Below are 19,601 nucleotides of genomic sequence, written 5' to 3'. Positions count from 1 at the left end.
ATGTTGGCATAAAGTAATAACCCTGATAGCTGTTGGAAAGTAGAAAATCAGTTTCCTTCAAGAGTATAGGGCTTAGTCAGTAAGCCATGTGACCAGTGAATGACACTTCAAATGAATATAGGCAGCACAAATTGGACTTCATAGATTAAAAATAACACAAAATTGAGTAGGTATGGAGTGTATGAAACTGGGAGGAGATGGGGAATGGGTGGTGGTTATGATTAAAAGATGTACAAAATTCTTAAAGAACTATTAAAATTTTTTCAATTAAATATAAAAACAAAGAAAAAGAAAATTATATAAGGCTTTAAACGCCAGGGTCAGAGGCATATTTCACAAAGCCATTTTAAACTTGAGCTTTTTCTGATTCTACCTACCAAAAATCTAATAACTTTGGCTAACAGAGCACCTTGTAATGTGGCATGTTTACTATTTTGATACAATATTAATTTAATCAATAGCTATATGCCTCTTGTGAGATGAAGACTCTTCATTGCCTTGGTGTCTTAAATGTTTTGTGAACCTTGATACTCATCCAAAAATGTGGATAGTGATTATTATCCCCCCAGATCAACAAATCAGCTATAATCTTTAAATTCAAAAGTTTATGAAAGTAAATGAATAAATGAACACTTCAGCTTACATTTTATGACCCCCATAGAATGCTTGAACAAATATTGAAATGTCACTTGATTGACAATATTTCAAGACTTTCCCCCTGACATTTATATAAAGAAATACAAGAAGCCTAAGGGAGTTCCTATGATCAGGCACCTTTAGCTGTTTGTTGTGGGGTACCATTGGATATTTGAACCATCTTTATATAATAGCAATTTACTTGAGCAGATTGAGGTCTAATGATGAAAATTTGTATTTATTGTGACAAAACACTACGAATACTACTGAGAATAATGTATAATAACCATGTAGTGATTGTTATTTTAAAAAATATGACTGTTACAAAGCCAAATGCTCCAGCAAGATTACTCAGTGAGTAATGGGTTTTTCTACCAAGCTTGATAATGTGAGTTTGATCCTCAGTACTGATATAGTGTGAAAGATCAGTATCAGTTTCGATAAGTTGTTTTTTTTAACTCTTCAGGAGCACTGTGGTATGTGTGTGCACACACCAAATAAAATGAAAAAATATAGCAAAAAGTTTAATGTAAAATGAAAATTATGGTATAAACATGTGATATCTGAAATTTTAATTCAACTTAATTTTACTTTTATATGTGTTTGTCTTACTTGCATTTATGAGAAAAACATACATGCATTGTCCATGGATGTCAGAAGAAATGATGAGATGCAATGCTAGAAATAGAGCTAAAAATAAATAGAGAGGGTTCGCTATGGTTTTTATTGGTATAAATCTTAAGTTGAATGGATGTCTACATATCGTGTTCCATAGCCAATGCCCTCTACTGACAAAAATAAATGTAAATGAATAAGCACAAATTTGTTTGAGGAATTAATTAACTAAATTAATTTATTTTTGCAGAAGTTTAAGAGCACAAGGCCACTATGTACTTGGATCCTGGTGAGGTCTTGTGCTGATTCGGGCATGGAAGAAGAGAGGGGAACAAGAAGAATAGGCAAAGAAAGGTCTTATGTGGGAAAGAAGGGAAACGAGGTTCAAGGCTTGCTTTGTAAAGGTTCAATATCTCACAGATTCTAGATCAGGTACTTGAAAGTGACTGACAGGTCAATCCAAAGAGGAATCATTAATATAATCAGGGTAGGCATCTGTGCCTGCAATGTAAACACCTCTCAGTAGGATACCCATCTCAATAATGCTATACTAAAGAATAAATATCCATGTGAGTTTTGGTGGTGATGAGATGAATTTAAACCAAGTAGCACCTCAGATCATATCCTTTATAAATACTTCCTCATGAGGGCAGGACTTAAGAAAAACCAAATGTTTGGGTGTATTTCATTCATATTTCTGTCATTTATTCCTGTTGGATATAGAAGGGAAGTTTGTTTCAGTACTTAAATGAGATATTGGATTTTGAATTTTAGAGAAGATACTGAAATTAGCTAAAAAAATGTGGCTCAGTTTGGCGAAATGAACCTATGATTGCTGTAAAGTGGATATTATTTTTAATATATCTTCTAACTCCTACACTGAGGACCATGGTATATGTACACATATACCATCTATTTTCAGGCCCAAAGATAATGAGATGTTATATAATTCTAGACTACAGCGGAAGGAGAAAGCATCAGATGCATTCCTAACAGTATAAATCTGAATGAAGTAATGAATGTGAGATCTGGAACAACTGTAAATGCAATGGAGGCACCTCAACTACAATTTAATGTTGAAGACAAATATAACTTGGCTGAATATTATATCTTCTGAGTTGGACTTACTAAGGAGGAGGTTAACAATGCTGATATTGTTCCATATGTGCCTTCTTAGAATTTTTCTCACACTAATTCCTTTGATTATTTCTACCATCAATATGGTTATACATATGGGCTTCCAGATTTTTCCAGGGATGAAAATCTAAGTTCATAGCTATTGGGGACTGTGAACCCTCACATCCTGAATTTCCTGTGACCTTCTGCCTGCTGTAGTAAACAACTTGTTTTCCTATGTTAGGAGGTGCCCTGAGCAAACAACTTGTTTTGCAGCTATCCTGAGCAAGAGAAGGAGTTCCTGATGGCAGGGGAATGGGTTCTGGGAGGCTTGCAGTTGAGAGTTAGGGCATGGAAGGAGACTCTATATAAGCTGCCCTGGTACACAATAGAGAATTCTTGGAGTTTTCCTGGCATTACCCATGTCTTTCTCTCTGTGTGATTCAATATCTAGCCCCTTGCCCAACTCACAAACCATACAGTAGTGCATGGTATGTAGAGCAGGCATTGCTCTACACAAAGCTCTTTTGGGACTTTATTTTCTTAGAGATGTAGGAGATATTTCCAAGGTTTCATAAACTTCAGTCCACACTCCTTTGAGGAGTAAAACACTGGTATAGGTAGCATAATAATCAGAGATAGAAGGCAGAATTATCAAGTTTTCTTTGAATTATAGTCCTAATTTGGAGTAATCATGTGACTGGAGATCAATATATTAAGTTGTCAGAAAATGATTACAGATACATAATAAGAGATATAGTCAAAAAAAAAAAAAGACCTCTAAATGGGTCACAGTGTTAGATAAATGTACATGGACCTAAGAGAGAGAAGATGGAGTACAGACTGTCATAGATTAAAGGAGTAAAGATAATAAATATTAAAAAGTAATAGAAAATAGCCATGTAAAAATAGAAAATACACAGAGATCCTGGATTATGCATATCATTGTGTTTTCTTTGAATTCCTTGACAGCAGAGAAATAGTTGATTCTGGGGGCTGCTAAGTTAAACCAATATATATCTTTTAAAGGTATCTTGACTTCAAAATTTGAGCCTGATATGTTATTTGGAAAAGAGGTTCTGGTTTTGTTTTCACAGAGGTTGGGAATCTATTTATTCCTTCAAAGCTAATGTGGATTGATAGAACAAGTTCCACCCAAAACAGTATCCATGAACCCTAAAAATATTTTGTACAACAAACAGCAGGAAGCAGTTTGGAGAAAGCAAAACCAAAATTCACAAAATGACTGTTTATAAATAATAATTTTCATTTTAAAATGGTTGTTTATTAATGGTTAATGTTCACAGTAAATTTCCAAAAAAAAAGAGGATGCAATATAGGAATAAAAACTTTTTATTGGTATGATCTTTTGTTTATTGATGCAAATTTAGGGTCAACTTTGTTACACACACACACACCATATATATATATATATAATCATGTTAAAGGTATTATGTTTATACAACTGACTTAAAAATGTAATGTATAATTTAAAATTATGGATTAATAGATAGTCGTCTATTATAGTCAAACTGTAGTGATGTCATTTAGGCTTTCTGGATGTACACAGATATATTTCAGATGGATAGGCATTCTTCCAACCTTTCAAATACCTACAGAATATGGCATTTAAAATATTTTAAGAACTTAGACCTTTCTCAACAATGAAAGTTATCTGCTTCTGGCAGCACCAATTACTTCAGAGAGGTTGATGGGCATTGACGAAACTCAGTATGGAATTTGCCTTCAAGGTAACAGGGCTATCCATTACTCAAAGAAGCTACTCTTGCCTGGATTGCTTTATAGAATGCTATATGAACTTCACATGCAGGACCTACAGAAAAGTGACTACTGAACTTTCCAAAAGATGGGATGGTCCTTTAGAGTTCCTGCTTCATGAAAGAGTCAGCCAGACATTCCACAGGACACAGAAGATGACTGACAAACTGTCAAAACAGACAAAGTAGTCTTTCAAATTTCATCTTTCATGAAAATGTCTGCCAGATACTAGGGGCTTGTAGAGTGAAAATGGAGGGACCAATGTTACAGACAAACTTTTGGTGACTTTCCAGGCAACTAAATGTCTCTCTCAAATCTAGAGTTTTAGAAGTTGCTTATAATGCACTTTCTAATTACTTAGGTACTATTGTATCCTTCTAGAATCTTTGATGGAGTTGAAGATAGATAGTTAGAATTTTTCCTAATTATGATAAAAGATAAGTTAGATATGAAACTTCCCAGATACAAATAGATTAAATATTGTAACTGTACTTCTTTCTTGATAATTGTTTTTTATGTGTAATTTTACTATGTTAAATTTAAAGTCTTCCTTTTGATTTAGATAGAAAACAGGTGATGATGTGAGATGTCCTTCTATATCTGTGTCACTTTTATTGGTTAATGAAAAAAGCGGTTTTGGCCAAATAATTAACAGAGTAAAGTCAGGTAGAAAATCCAAACAGAGATACAAAGAGAGAGTGGATAGAGTTAGGGAGATGCAATGTTGCTGCTGAAGGAGAAAGACACTAAAACCCTACTAGTAGGCCACAGCCTTATGGTAATACATAGATTAATAGAAATGGGTTAATTTCAGATATACAAGAACTAGGTAGAAATGCACCTAAGCTGTTGGCCAAGCTGTGTTGTAATTAACACATTTCTGTGTGATTGTTCATGTCTGGGCAACTGGGAACAGAAGAGCTGTTTCTGCTATAATTTGTTTATTTTTATTTCTTTTTTTTTATTAATTATTTCATGTTGAGATACAAGAAAATAATCCTGTTACAAATTTTAAAATATATAAATCCAATTTTACCCAACACTATAAAATTGCAGTGGAAAAGTTATCAAAGATGATTTATTGAATGGATCTTTTCATGATTTGATATTAGGTAATCAAGAAAAAGATTTATCTCTCCGTAGACTGGAGGACCAGTCTTTTTTGCTTCTTAGATATTATATTATTACAGCATTTTATCCATATTTTTGCTACCTCCAAACCCTCCAATTGACCTTTACTTACTCTTATTCAAACACAGGGCCTCTTTTTTCATTAATTGTTATTGCACTCATGTATATATGTGTATATTCTTAAATACATGAATATAACCTGATCAGTCTATATATTATTATTTGTGCATATGTTTTCAGGGCTGGCCATTTGCTAAACATGAAGTGAACATGGAAAACAATAAGATCTTCCTATATTCCCATGAGACCTCCACCTTTCAGTAAAAATTACAGGAAACTAAGGAATGTTGCGAGTAGGAGAAATAGTAGTTCTAAGTTCAGAGCACAACAATGGGTGATCCAATATCAAATGATCAACCCTGGGAGTTTTCAATCCACAAAAATGAAAGCCTATGGGAAATAGGGACCCATGACCTACCCTGTCCAAAGAAGAAAGCTTGGAAGTTCCTTTTGAGAAAGCAAGTGTGAATCTGTGTTGCCAGAATATAAAAGCTGAAATATAATGTCTTTGGATGATAATAATAACAATAGATATAATTACTTGATGTGATTGTTAAGTTGTAAACAGTGGCTGGCTTCTACTATTTTCCTGTTCATTCATAAATGACACTGAACCTTTTAGATAGTACCAAACACATTCAGGAGACTATTTTATCCCACATGCTAGATATCCCAAGAAATAATCTCTTCATCACATCCAGAAGTGTGACATACTGGTATCCCAGATGTCTCTCAATCTAATCAAGTTAACAAGATTATATCCATCAAAAGATCCTTTATTCCTTAGTTATTGAGGAATCAATGTACTTATAAATTATCTATCCCATATATAATCTAATTGTTCACATTTTATCAGATGGTTTCAACTCATCCTTTAGACTGCATGTTAGTGTTTTTTCTCAATCATCTTTCTTTGATTACATTCGAGATCTCATAACATCTTGTATATATTTCAATAAATTTCACTGTGTTGAAACTACCTTTTGATTTGTTATTCTATTAAACTGTGAACTATACGTACAGTACTTATATTGAATTCCTCATTAGCCTCTGGTCTAAAAAGACATTTAACCTATAATTCTGACAAATTTTCATTTCCATGATATACGCATTTATCCAAATTCCTTAAATAAACCCTTCTCAGTGACATTTGTTTAATATATAATGGTCATATTAAGAGAATTAAATACTTCTTTCCATGCCTATTAACGTCATTTTATCTTTCTAGAAAACTTACAGAGCAAATATATGGTAAATAAAACCACCAGAGACTGTGCTTTAAAACTCACCCCACAAATGTGGTTCAAGAATGAAAAAATATTTCATCCAAGATCATACCAATTCTTAAACAAATCAGTGAATTAGGAGAGCTATCTGTGATTTTTACCAAAGCTTCCTCATTTATTAGATCTTTATTTTCTTCTCCTTCTCACTGAGAAAATAATAGATACTTAAAGTTAATTGTGAATATTAGATATGAGTATTAATATAACTGAAAATTTGCCATAGGTTTATATTGGAGAAGGTCCCACTTGTCTTTCCCAGCTGTCCAGCTAGCTTAGCCCCAAAATAACCATACAGAATTTCTATTCATTAAAACATTGCTTGCCTCATTAGCTCTAACTAATTATTGGCTAACTCTTACATTAATTTAATCCATTTCTATTAATCTTTGTATAGGCACATGACAATGGCTTACCTGGTAAAATTCCAAGCATGTGGCTCCATGCTGTTTTTCTGACTCTTCTTTCTTCCTCCCAGCAGGCCATTTAGTTTTCCCCACCTACCTAAGTTCTACCCTATATACAGGCCAAGGCACTTTCTTTATTAAACAAGAAAAGCAACACAGAGAGAGAAGGACCTCGCACACCAGGATTAGTACACTGGTGTGGGATAATTGTCTGTATTCTGCCAATCATCTTTTAAATAAACACTGATTGGCCAGGTAGGAAGTATAGGTGGGTCAACCAGACAGGAAGTACAGGCAGGCTGATGAGAACAGGAGTATTCTGGGAAGAAGGAAGCTCTTCCTCCGACTCCTGTCCAGACTCTGAAGAAGCAAGATGTGAGCCATCCTGCTGAGAAATGTACCAAACCTTATGGCTAACATAGATAAGACTAATGGGTTAACATAAGCTACAAGAGTTAACAAGAAGCCCAAGCTAATGGGCCAATCAGTTTTATAACTTAAAGATATCTCTGTGTGATTTTCTTTGGTGTTTCCTGGCTATGGGGAACTGGACAGGACATAAACCCCAATAAGCCAGCACTCATTTTACAGAATGGCACCCAACTGGATAACTGCATCCACAGAAAGCCTGAGAAAGTTTGGGAAAGAATAAAGCATGTTTTCTTGATAGCAGCAATTTCCCTGGTCTCCTCTGCTTGCTAGAGGCAAGCAAGTGCTCTAATCTAAGAGAGTCTTCTGACTCAGCTTTAGGTGAAAAACCCTGCAGCTCTTTTAAGAGGTCCTAGCAATAAACACTTAAATGGTGTTGAAAAGCTGAACACAAGCTTGTCGGTTTTCAGTAATAGGAAAAAAGTTGCACCATTTTAAAATGCTGGCTTTCTGGGCTGCTCTTCCAGGGCAAATTTGCCTCTTTCAGGCAGGCAGTCTGACTATGGAGGATTTGAGTGTGGTCTCTGAGCAGAATGCTGCACTTGCTTGCTAGTAGGGACTTGAAATACCATAGAGTTCTGGCAGTGAACAAGGCTCTGGCTGGTACCTCCACCATGAGGGTGAAATCTTAGAAAGCTAAGAAATTGGCTGGATCCAGCTGTCAAAGCCATGGCTTTACTACTATCCATAAAAACTCATGTGGTCAGAAAAAAGAGAGATATACAGTAAAAAGAGATTCAAAGATGAAGAAAACTTCTAAATGGTTTACAGTGTGTTAAAAATATATGCAGGCTAAAGGTTAAAGTCCCTAAAAATAATAAAGAAAGAAAGAGAGTAGTAGGATTTGGTGGTACACACCTTTAATCCCAATGCCTGGTAGGCAGGGACAGAAAGATCTCTGTGAATTCAAGGTATGGTAGCACACACCTTTAATCCTAGCACTGAGGAGGCAGAGACAGACAGATCTCTGTGAGTTTAAGGACAGCCTTGTCTACAGAGTTATTCCAGGACAAAGATATACAGAGAACTTGTCTCAAAAAGTAAAAGTAAAAATAAAAGAAATAGAGGCTAAAATAAAGCCACACAAAGATGGAAAATAGACAGAGAATCTTGATACTGTATGTTATTATGTTCCTTTGAATTGTTTGAATGCTGAAGAAGGAACACAACCTGCTAAAAGATATTTGCTTTTAATGATGCTGAATTAATACAAGATAGGTATTTTGAAAATAATTTGACTTCAGAATTGAAGTCAAAACGTATGTTACTTTGGAGAAGAGATTTTGCTTTTGTTTCCACAGGAAATGAGAGGTTGTAGATTCATTCTGAGTTAAGAAAAATCAGGTTCAATCAAGGAAGACCACCTGAGAAATCTCCAGTAGGAACAGTTGGCCCAGATGTCTGAGTTCTACATCAGGAAAAGATTCAAGATGCTGCCTGAAATGATCAAGCCTCAGAGGATGGACTTGATCATAACTCTAAATTTTCTTTAGGTCCCCATAAGATTATCAGTGTCTCCAACCAGTGGGAAGTAGCCTGGAATACTATGCCCACAATCCCAAAATATGGACTATGGATATTTTCCTTTGTTTAAAAAAAAAGAGGGGGAAATGGTGTGGGATAATTGTCTGTATTCTGTCAATCATCTTTTAAATGAATGCTGATTGGCCAGGTAGGAAGTATAGGTGGTTTAACCAGACAGGAAGTAGAGGTGTGGTGATGAGAACAGGAGGATTCTGGAAAGAAGGAAGCTCTTCCTCCCACTCCTGCCCAGTCTCTGAAGAAGCAATATGTGAGCTACCCTGCTGCAAAAGGTACCAAGACATGTGGCTAACATAGATAAGAATAATCGGTTAATATAAGCTGCAAGAGTTAACAAGAAGCCTGAGCTAATGGGCCAATTAGTTTTATAACTTATGGAGATCTCTGTGTGATTTTCTTTGGGGCTTGCCAGCTGTGGAAAATTGGGCAGGATATAAACCCCAACAAGCCAGCCCTCATGTTACAGTACTAAGTAATGACAAATACATGGTATTGTATTGGCTACATATTTAATATGTGCATACACGTATGTAGGTACATATTTATTCAAACTTTTTATTTTAAGGATATACTCCATTAGACCCTACTGAAAATTTCAGGTTTAGACTTATGTACAATTTTTTTTTAGAGAAAGGTATAATTTACTCTGAGTTAAAGGACAGCAAATTATCCAAGGAATATTTTCTAAGAATTTGGTTTTAAGAAAAAGGAAAGATCTATCATTCTGTCTGATCTAACCAATGACTGCATCAATGATCTATGATGCTTAGGGTTTTTTGGCTTTGTTTTTATCATAGCTGGGGATCATATACGGGCTTTGTGCACAAAAACATGTAGCTATAACAATAATTTATGCTCAGAGACCAGAGTAGTTTTTGAGTAAAAATTTTGAGCTCTAAATTTCTAGAAAGAACAATGACTTCAAAGCTTAGTTAAGCACAAGAAAAAAAATACATGAAATAATGTGTAATTCCAGTTTTAGTGTCTTATAATAGTTCAACATAGAGACCAGGAAAGAAATTTTATAACCATCCTTAATTAGAATCAATATATGAATTAAAAAGTCAATTTTGCCAATTCGATGGCTCTTTCTTGTGTTGGCAAATACTATTTCAAAACAGCTTATCATAATTTAATTATCAACAATATTTTCAGTTCTTTAAAAATTTTACTTATGGCAATGACCATGAAAGAAAAAAGGCTTAATCAAAATGCAAAAATGTGGCATGAAATTCAGTCATCCTCTGCTATACACCACGTTCCAGAATTGCCATGAGGCATCAGAACCTTTCTATACAAAAAAAGAGAGAGAATAGGGGAATGAAGAAAAGAAGGAAATAAAAATAATCAAGAAGAACTACATATTTGTTGCCACAAGGATAGTTCCTTGCATCGAGGTCACATATATTAATAAAAATAACAGTAAGTACTAAAATGAGAAATAATAATTTTAACATATATATTAATTGCCTTCATTTTATAGGTGGACTAAAAAAATAATACAATATATTTTCATGATGTATTGTTTTACATCAATTTCTCCAAGATCTTCTTCTGCCTCTCTACACAGCCAATTTCATGTTTCAAAAAGTTTGTCTCTATTTCTTTCTAAATAACCACAGACAACATACACATAAGAACAAACCCATCTTACAAAGTCCAACAACTCAAATATAAATAAGAAAAAAGGGTCAAAATAAAGCAAATTTAGACATATTTCTAGGGTTGTATTTAAGTGAATTTAAAATAGATCAATACCTTTTACTGGTTGGATGTTTCACTTACAAATTCACACTTTAAATACTGAAACTTAAATGATATTTGAAAAACATATGATTGAGGTATTTCACTGCTACTTGTGAGATTCGTGCTACAAGTCAGTAGGAATCATATGACAACCTCTCCTTTAGATTTTATCCCATTTATCACCATTGCTGTTGATATTCTAGAAGCCATGGTCATTAAATCCTGAAGATTATTGGATTAACCTCTTTATACCACCTTCAGTTTCAAGAAGTCTCTTCACTCTAGAAGGTTAAACATCTCTTCGAATGGGCTAACAATCAGGGAACCCATATGGGTCTGAACTAGGTCCTCTGCATATATCTTATGTTTGTATAGCTAGGTGTTCTTGTGTGATTCCTAACAGTGGAATCATGGTTTGTCTCTGACATCTTTGCCTGCTCTTGGCACCCTTTTCCTCCTACTGTGTTGCATTGTTCATTCTTGATACGAGGGTATGCATAATCTTTTTTATCTTGTTATGTCAACTTTGATTGACATTCCTGGGAGGCATACTCATTGCTAAAGGGATGCAGAGGATTGGTGGATCTGAGTGTTTTAATACTTGCTGCAGGCTACTTTCCCGGCACCCGGCCACCCGCATGGCTAGCTTTACCTGAAATAATTACATGGAAACTGTATTCTTTTAAACACTACTTGGCCCATTAGTTTCAGCCTCTTAACCCATTTCTAATAATCTATGTAGCACCACGAGGTACGCTTACCAGGAAATATCTTAACCTGCGTCTGTCTGGACTGGGAGAACCATGGCGACTCCCTGACTCAGCTTCTTTCTCCCAGCATTTGTTCTGTTTACTCTGCCTATCTAAATTCTACCCTATCAGAGGCCAAGCAGTTTCTTTATTACTTAACCAATGAAACAACAGATAGAAAGATGACTGTCCTCCATCATTTCCCCTTTTTCTGTTTAAACAAAAAAAGAAAGCTTTAATTTTAACATAGTAAAATTACATATAGCAAAATAGTTATTAAGCAAGAATTACAGTTACAATATTTTATCTATTTTATCTTTTTATCATAACTAAGGAAAACTATAACTATCCATTCTTCAACTCCATCAAAGACTCCAGAAGGATATAATATTACTTAAGTAAACAAGAAGTCCAAAGCTCTAGAAATGACAGAGACATCTCGCTGTCTGGACAGTCACCCAAAGTTCCTCTGTACTATTGGGGCATCCATCTTTGGCCTTCGGGCCCATCGTTTCCAGCAGACTTTTCCATGAAGAAGGAAATTTCAAAGGCAGTTCAGTCACTATCTGCTGTGTCCTGCAGAATGTCTCACAGACTCTTTCATGAGTCAGGAACCCTGAAACACCATCTCACCTTTAGGCAAGTTCAGCAGTCCTCTCTCTGAAGGTTCTCTGTGTCCAGTTTATGCAACAGTCCAGGTGAGAGCAGTTTCTTGCCCAAATGACTATCCAACTCCATAAGGATCCTCTTTGATGCCCATCTTCTTCCTGAAGTATATTGGTGCTGCCAGGAGCAGACGTGTCTCATTGTCATGAAAAGCACCAAGTTATTAAAATATTTTAAATGCCATATTCTGCAGTCTTTGAAAGATATGAAGAATGCCTATCTAACTGAAGTATATCTCTATATATCTAGAAAATCTAACTCACATGACTACAAGCTTTACTATTATCAATGATTATTCATTAACAACCTAATTTCCTAATATGCATTACATTTTAAATGAACTACACAATCACAATACCTTAATCAAGATCAGAAATACATATACATATAACAAAATTGACCTTAAAATCCATACCAATGAAAATTATTCATACCTATATCATTTCCCCCTTTAAATGTAAAAGAACATTTATAAACAATATTTTGGGAACATGGGCGCAGTTTTTTCTCTCCAAACTGCTTTCTGCTGAATGGGGGCACTGTTAACCCATTTAGGGTATAACCTGTGTGCCAGGTTTATCTCAGTTGGCAGTTGAGTGAAGTAATTTTTTGAGGGTGTTCTCAGCAACTTTTTGGGAGGTCATGGTCTATCATATCATATCAGGACAGAATCAATCCACAGGGTCTGGTCCTCTGTGAAAACAAAAGAAGAAACTCCTTTTCAAAGCATCATATCCTTAGACCCAAATTCTGAAGTCAAGATACCTTTTGAACATATGTGCAGGTTCAGCTTAGCAGACCATATAATAAAATGTCTCTCTGTACTTAGCTCCTTCACAGTCAAAAATTTTAAAGAAAACACAATAATACAAAGAATCCAGACTCTTTGTGAATTTTTCATTTTTATGTGGCTTATTTTTACTTTATCACTTTACTTTATTTTGCCTCTTTAAAGACTTACCTTTTTTTAAACCATTAACTTTATTGTTTATATTTTTATTTTCTCTTTCTCAAGCCTATGTATACTCATCCAACGCTGTGATCCATTTAGTGATCCGTCTGAATCTGTTTTATTGTGAATCTGTAATTTTTTTACCATCCAGGAACATTTCTTAAAATGTTAAGCAGTTTTTAAAAACTTAAGTTGCACCATGTACAGGTAATACGGTAGTGCCTGTGTCCTGCCCAGTGGAAACCTGAACTGCACTGTTATTACAGTAATTACAGTAGTTCCTGCCTGAAACCAGCACAGTTCAGCATGGCAGGGTAGAGCTGAGCCTCTCCTGCCTCAAAGCCATTTGGTGCCCCTGAGCCACACACAGTTCCAGGCACACAGCAAGTCCACATTGGAGCCCCACTCAGCAGTTTAACTCTGAGACTGAGTGTGAGGCACAGAAACTCTTTTCATCCAAGTTACAGCCAAATCTGACACACAGAGCACTGCACAGTCTGAAAACACGTCTCTGTATGGTGGCAGGAATCAGCCATGCTCTTCGGCCTGCCTAAGCCTGATTCTGCCTTCTGCCCAGCTGCAGGCAGGGAGCGCTGAGCCATCAGCATGGTCTCAGAGCACTCTCCATCCGATCCCAAGCGGGAACACAAACATCCAGTCCCATAAAAGCCTTTGAAATACTTTAAAGCCAGAGTTTGCACTGGCGGCACAGCCCCAGGAAGCCGTGTTTTAAAATGATGCAGTTTTTTTTTTCTGTTGCTGTTGCTGAATCAGGAAATCTCACTACGGCACACCACCAACAAAGAGCAAAACTCTGCTTTAAACTCTGTTTTTTCTCTGTTTAAAATTAAGCTCTCTCAGGTTTTTAAGTGGATTTAGCCCATCATGTCTGGGCACCACTCTGTTGTGAAACTTGCAGCGGGCTACTTTCCCGGAAAGTGAGATAAGACAACTCAGACAGACTCGACAGCTCTGCTCTGGAGCAGAGATGCCATGCTCCGCTCTCCCAATAGCTCTGCTCTCTGAGGCATACGCGATGAAGCTCTGACCCAAGATGGACATAGGTTAGAATCTTCTCGGTAAGCACACCTTGGGGTGCTTACACACATTATTAGAAATGGGCTAGTCCAGGTGCGAGAATTAGCCTAGAAGAGGCTAGATATAATGGGCAAGCAGTGTTTAAAAGAATACAGTTTGTGTGTTGTTATTTCGGGCATAAGCTAGCCAGGCGGCTGTGGTGCTGGGGACGCAGCCCCGCCGCGCTAATTACTACAGATGGCGCCCAGATGTGTGGACAACTGAATCCACTGAAAGCCTGAGAAAGCTTGGGAAAGAGTAAAGCATGCATGTTTTCTTGGTAGCAACAATTTTTCGGGTCTACTCTGCTTGCTAGAGGTAAGCAAGCACTCTCATCTAAGAGAGTCTTCCTGACTCAGCTTTAGCTGCAAAACCCTGCAGCTCATTAAGAGGTCCTGCCACAAAACACTTACACGGTGTTGACAAAAAGCTGAATGCATGCTTTTTGGTTTTCAGCCGTAGCAGGAAAAAAGCTGTGCCGTTTAAAAATGCTGGCTTTCTGGGCCATCCTGCCAGGACAAACTCTGACTGTTTGAGGCAGGAGGGCCGGCTACAGAGAGAGGACTTGAGTGTTGTCTGTTGTAGCTCCCTTGCTGGCAGGGACCTTGAAATGCCATAGAGTTGTGGCAGTAAACATGGCTACAGCCTGTATATCTGCCATGAGGCTGGAAACCTAAGGAATGAACTGGATCTAGCTGGCAAAGCCATGGCTTTAATCCTACCCATATTGCTCAGTAATTTAAAGACTCATGTGTTTAGAAAAAGAGAGAGAGAGATACAGTAAAAAGAGATTCAAAGACAAAAGAAAAAACTTTAAATAATTTACGGTGTGTTAAAAATATATGCAAGTTAAAAGTTCTTAAAAGTAAAAATAAGGAACAGAGTTGTTGGGTGTGGTAGTACACACCTTTAATCCCAACACTTGGAAGGCAGAGGGAGATTGACTCTGTGACTTCAAGGTGTGGTAGCACACGCCTTTAATCCCAATGCCTGGGAGGCAGAGACAGAAGGATCTCTGAGAGTTCAAGGACAGCCTGGTCTACAGAGTTATTCCAGGACAAAGATACAGATAATATAAAACAAAAGTAAAAAAAAATGAAATAGAGTTAAAATAAAGCTGTACAAAGATGGAAAATACACAGAGAATATTGATACTGTATGCTATTATGCTCTCTTTGAATTGTTTGAATGCTGAGGAAGGATCAACAGCTGCCAAAAGATATTTGTTTATAAATGCTGCTGAACTAATCCAACGTAGAGATTTTGATGCCTTGACTTTGAAATTTGGATCTAAGGACATGATACATTGGAAAGGAGTTTCTTTTTTTGTTTTCACAGAGGATGAGACCCTGTTAATTTCTTCTATTCTGATATGGTATGATGGACCACATCCTCCTGAAGGGTTGCTGTAAACATCTTAAGAAAATTGCTTCACTCACCTGCCAACTGAGATGAAATTAGCACACAGGTTATACCATGAAAGACCTAATTAACGACACCCCCATTCAGCAGGAAGCAGTTTGGAGAGAAAAACTGTGCCCATGTTCCCAAATATGGTTTATAAACGTTCTTTTACATTTAAAGGGGGATATGATATAGATATGAATAATTTGCATTAGTATAGATTTTGCTTTATTGATAGCGATTAAGGTCAATTTTATTATATGTATATGTATTTCTGATCTTTATTAAGATATTGTGATTGTGTAGTTCACTTAAAAATGTAATGTATATAGGTTGTTAATGGATAATTATTAATAATAGTCAAGTTTGTAGTCATGTTAGTTAGATTTTCTAGATATATAGATATATATTTCAGTTAGATCGGCATTCTTCATATCTTTCAAAGACTACAGAATATGGCATTCTAAATGTTTTAATAACTTAGGACTTTTCTTGACAATGAGACACTCTGCTCCTGGCAGCACCAATCTACTTCAAGAGGAAGATGGTCATTGAAGAGGATCCTTATGGAGTTTGATAGCCATTTGGGCAAGAAAACTGCTCTTGCCTGTACTATTGCATAAACTAGACACAGAGAACCCACAGAGAGAGGACTACTGAACTTGCCTAAAGGTGAGATGATCTTTCGGGGTTCTTGATTCATGAAAGAGTCTGCAAGACATTCTTAAGGACAAGCAGATAGTGACTGCCTTTGAAATTTCCTACTTTGTGGAAATGTCTGCTGGAAACTATGGGCCTGTAGGCCAAAGATGGATGCTCCAATGGTACAGAGAAACTATGGGTGACTGTCCAGGCAGTGAGATGTCTCTGTAATTTCTAGAGTTTTAAATTTCTTGTTTACTTAGGTAATATTGTATTCTTCTGGAGTCTTTGGTAAACATGAAAAATAGTTAGTTATAATTTTCCTTTGTTATGATATAGATTATTATAATTTTTACTTGATAACTGTTTTGTTATATGTAATTTTGCTCCTTTAAAGTTAAAGCCTTTTTTTATTTAAACAAAAAAAGGGGAAGTGATGTGGGAGTGTCATGTATCAATCTGTTGATTTCATTGGTTAATTAAATAAAGAAACTGCTTGCCCTGATAGGTTAAAACATAGGTGGGAGGAGTAAACAGGAGGACGATGGGAGGAGTAAACAGAATGGAATGCTGGGAGGAAGAGGAAGTGAACTCAGACCCAACAGCTCTGCTCTCTGGAGAAGAGACGCCAGGCTCTACTCTCCCAGGCAGCTCCGACCCAGGATGGACGTAGGCTAGAATCTTCCTGGTAAGCGCACCTTGGGGTGCTTACACACATTATTAGAAATGGGCTAGTCCACGTGCGAGAGTTAGCCGAGAAGAAGCTGGATATATAGTGTTTAAAAGAATACAGTTTGTGTGTTGTTATTTTGGGCATAAGCTCGCCAGGCAGCTGGGGTGCTGGGGATGCAGCCCTGCCGCCGCTCCTGTTTCAACATGAGGCACAGAAACCCTTTTCATCCAAGTTACAGCCAAATCTGAGAAACAGAGTCCTGCACAGTCTGAAAACACATCTCTGTATGGAAGCAGGAATCAGCCATGCTCTTCGCCCTGCCTAAGCCTGATTCTGCCATCTGCCCAGCTGCAGGCGGGGAGCGTTAAGCCATCGGCATGGTCTCAGAGCACTCTCCATCCGATCCCAAGCAGGAACACAAACATCCAGTCCCATAAAAGCCTTTGAAATACTTTAAAGCCAGAGTTTGCACTGGCGGCACAGCCCCAGGAAGCCGTGTTTTAAAATGATGCAGTTTTTTTTTCTGTTGCTGTTGCTGAATCAGGAAATCTCACTACGGCACACCACCAACAAAGAGCAAAACTCTGCTTTAAACTCTGTTTTTTCTCTGTTTAAAATTAGGCTCTCTCAGGTTTTTAAGTGGATTTAGCCCATCATGTCTGGGCGCCACTCTGTTGTGATACTTGCGGCAGGTACTTTCCCGGCACCTGGCCTCCTGCATGGCTAGCTTTACCCGAAATAATTACACGGAAACTATTTTTTAAACACTGCCTGGCCCATTAGTTTCAGCCTCTTAACCCATTTCTAATAATCTATGTAGCACCATGAGGTGTGCCCACCAGGAAAGATCTTAACCTGCGTCTGTCTGGACTGGGAGAACCATGGTGACTCCCTGACTCAGCTTCTTTCTCCCAGCATTCTGTTCTGTTTACTCTGCCTATCTGAATTCTACCCTATCAGAGGCCAAGCAGTTTCTTTATTACTTAACCAATGAAACAACAGATAGAAAGATGACCCTCCTCCATTATCTGAAGGAGAGGAAAGATAGTGCGGAGGGACTAGGAGGAGTGGAGGGAGAAAAATCTGCAGTCAGGATGTAATACATGAGAAAAGAATAAATAAATATTATAATAAAGGACCAATATTCAAAGAAAATAAATAGACAAGCACAGTGCTATTTTCCAAACCTTTTCAAGCAGTCTATATTAGACTTGTATTTATCTGTTCCAGTGAGACCAAAACTTAAGGCTCACTATGTTGGGATTTATAGTGAATACAATTAATTTGTATGCCAAGACTTCCAATAATAAACTCAATACAAACAAACTTTCAGTTCTATGAGGGTGAGGTCACTCTCTTGTACACCTATAGGTCCATAAGATATAATCAGTGTGCTTGGCCTAGAGAATGATCACAGTATATACCTTGATGGATAGATGCGTGCATTCTAAGAAATCCTAACTTAAAAATACTACTCTATAAATTGCATTTTTTTAGTTTGACCTCAGAAATCATAGGCACAATACACAAACTCTTTGTATCGATTTTCAGATTTCTATTTTAAGGCAGGATAATATTGGAGGCCACATCATGCTTAGATGTTGTAAGTTTCCTTTGATTTCTAGAAAAAATTATTAATATTGTGTGCATTCCCTTTATGTCCTGACACATGCAGGCCAAGCACTCCATGAGTTGGCTCCAATCTTTGCCTTTTCAAATCTATGCAGAATTAGAGTAAGCTTAAAAAACTTATTAATATCTAGCCTAAATGTTGTTATATGTTACTCTTTTGTTATTCTCCTAGTATATCTGTTTCTATGGAAGACTTCTTCAGGCTTCTCCTTTCTCACTGTGTCTACATTTTGTTACAGAATCATTTTTCCTTATATATAGGCACACGGTACATATGAATGTATATATGTCAATTAGCAACTCTTCCGTACAGATTTCTGTTCTCTACTTTAGATTGTATGATCATAAATTCACTAATGAATATTCCATTTTAAACACATGTATCAGAGTTGCACGGATAGGCCACATTTTCTCTTTTACTATTTACACAAGCTTCTTGAAATGAACTATTCAGAAATATTTCCATTGCTTTCTCTCTGGTTTTCAACCTGACAGTGAGCCAGATCTTAAATTTAATTACTATACCCTTAGGGCGTAAGTCACAAAACAATCCCACACCAGTTTGAGATTATGATTATTAAAAAGACTATTTATTTAAAGGAAAAACTTACAGATCACCATCGTAGACGACAGCCCTCTGCATGACCAGGAAAGAAGTCTAGTATAGCCAGAAGGGGAGTATACAGCAAGAGAGAGAGAGGTCATGGCTACAGGTGCTTTTTAAAGCAAAAGAGGCCATGGGAAAGTGGGCTGGTATCTTAAAGGCTATTGACTGAAGGTGCAGGAGGAGCTCCCGCAATACCCCTCTCTGTATCTGAATTTCTTTAAGTATACAATATACACCTAGGCTGTTCCTGCATGTTTAATAATAGGTATGTTGCATAATGTATATAATATAAATTATACCAATGCTCTAGTGGAAATATGAGTTGGGATTTATTTATTCAATTCAAATAAAATATTCTTTAAAACTTTTATTTGCCTGCAAGAAGAACAATCAGAATCTGTCATTATGTGAGCCTCATTCTACTCATTTTTCCATGTTGTTCTTCCTCCTGTAGT

The sequence above is a fragment of the Alexandromys fortis genome, unplaced genomic scaffold (assembly GCF_014885135.2).
Source record: "Alexandromys fortis isolate MF-2015 unplaced genomic scaffold, M_Fortis_MF-2015_v1.1 scaffold_495, whole genome shotgun sequence".
In the NCBI taxonomy this organism is placed as follows: domain Eukaryota; kingdom Metazoa; phylum Chordata; class Mammalia; order Rodentia; family Cricetidae; genus Alexandromys; species Alexandromys fortis.
Note: the sequence above shows the minus strand (reverse complement) of the source record.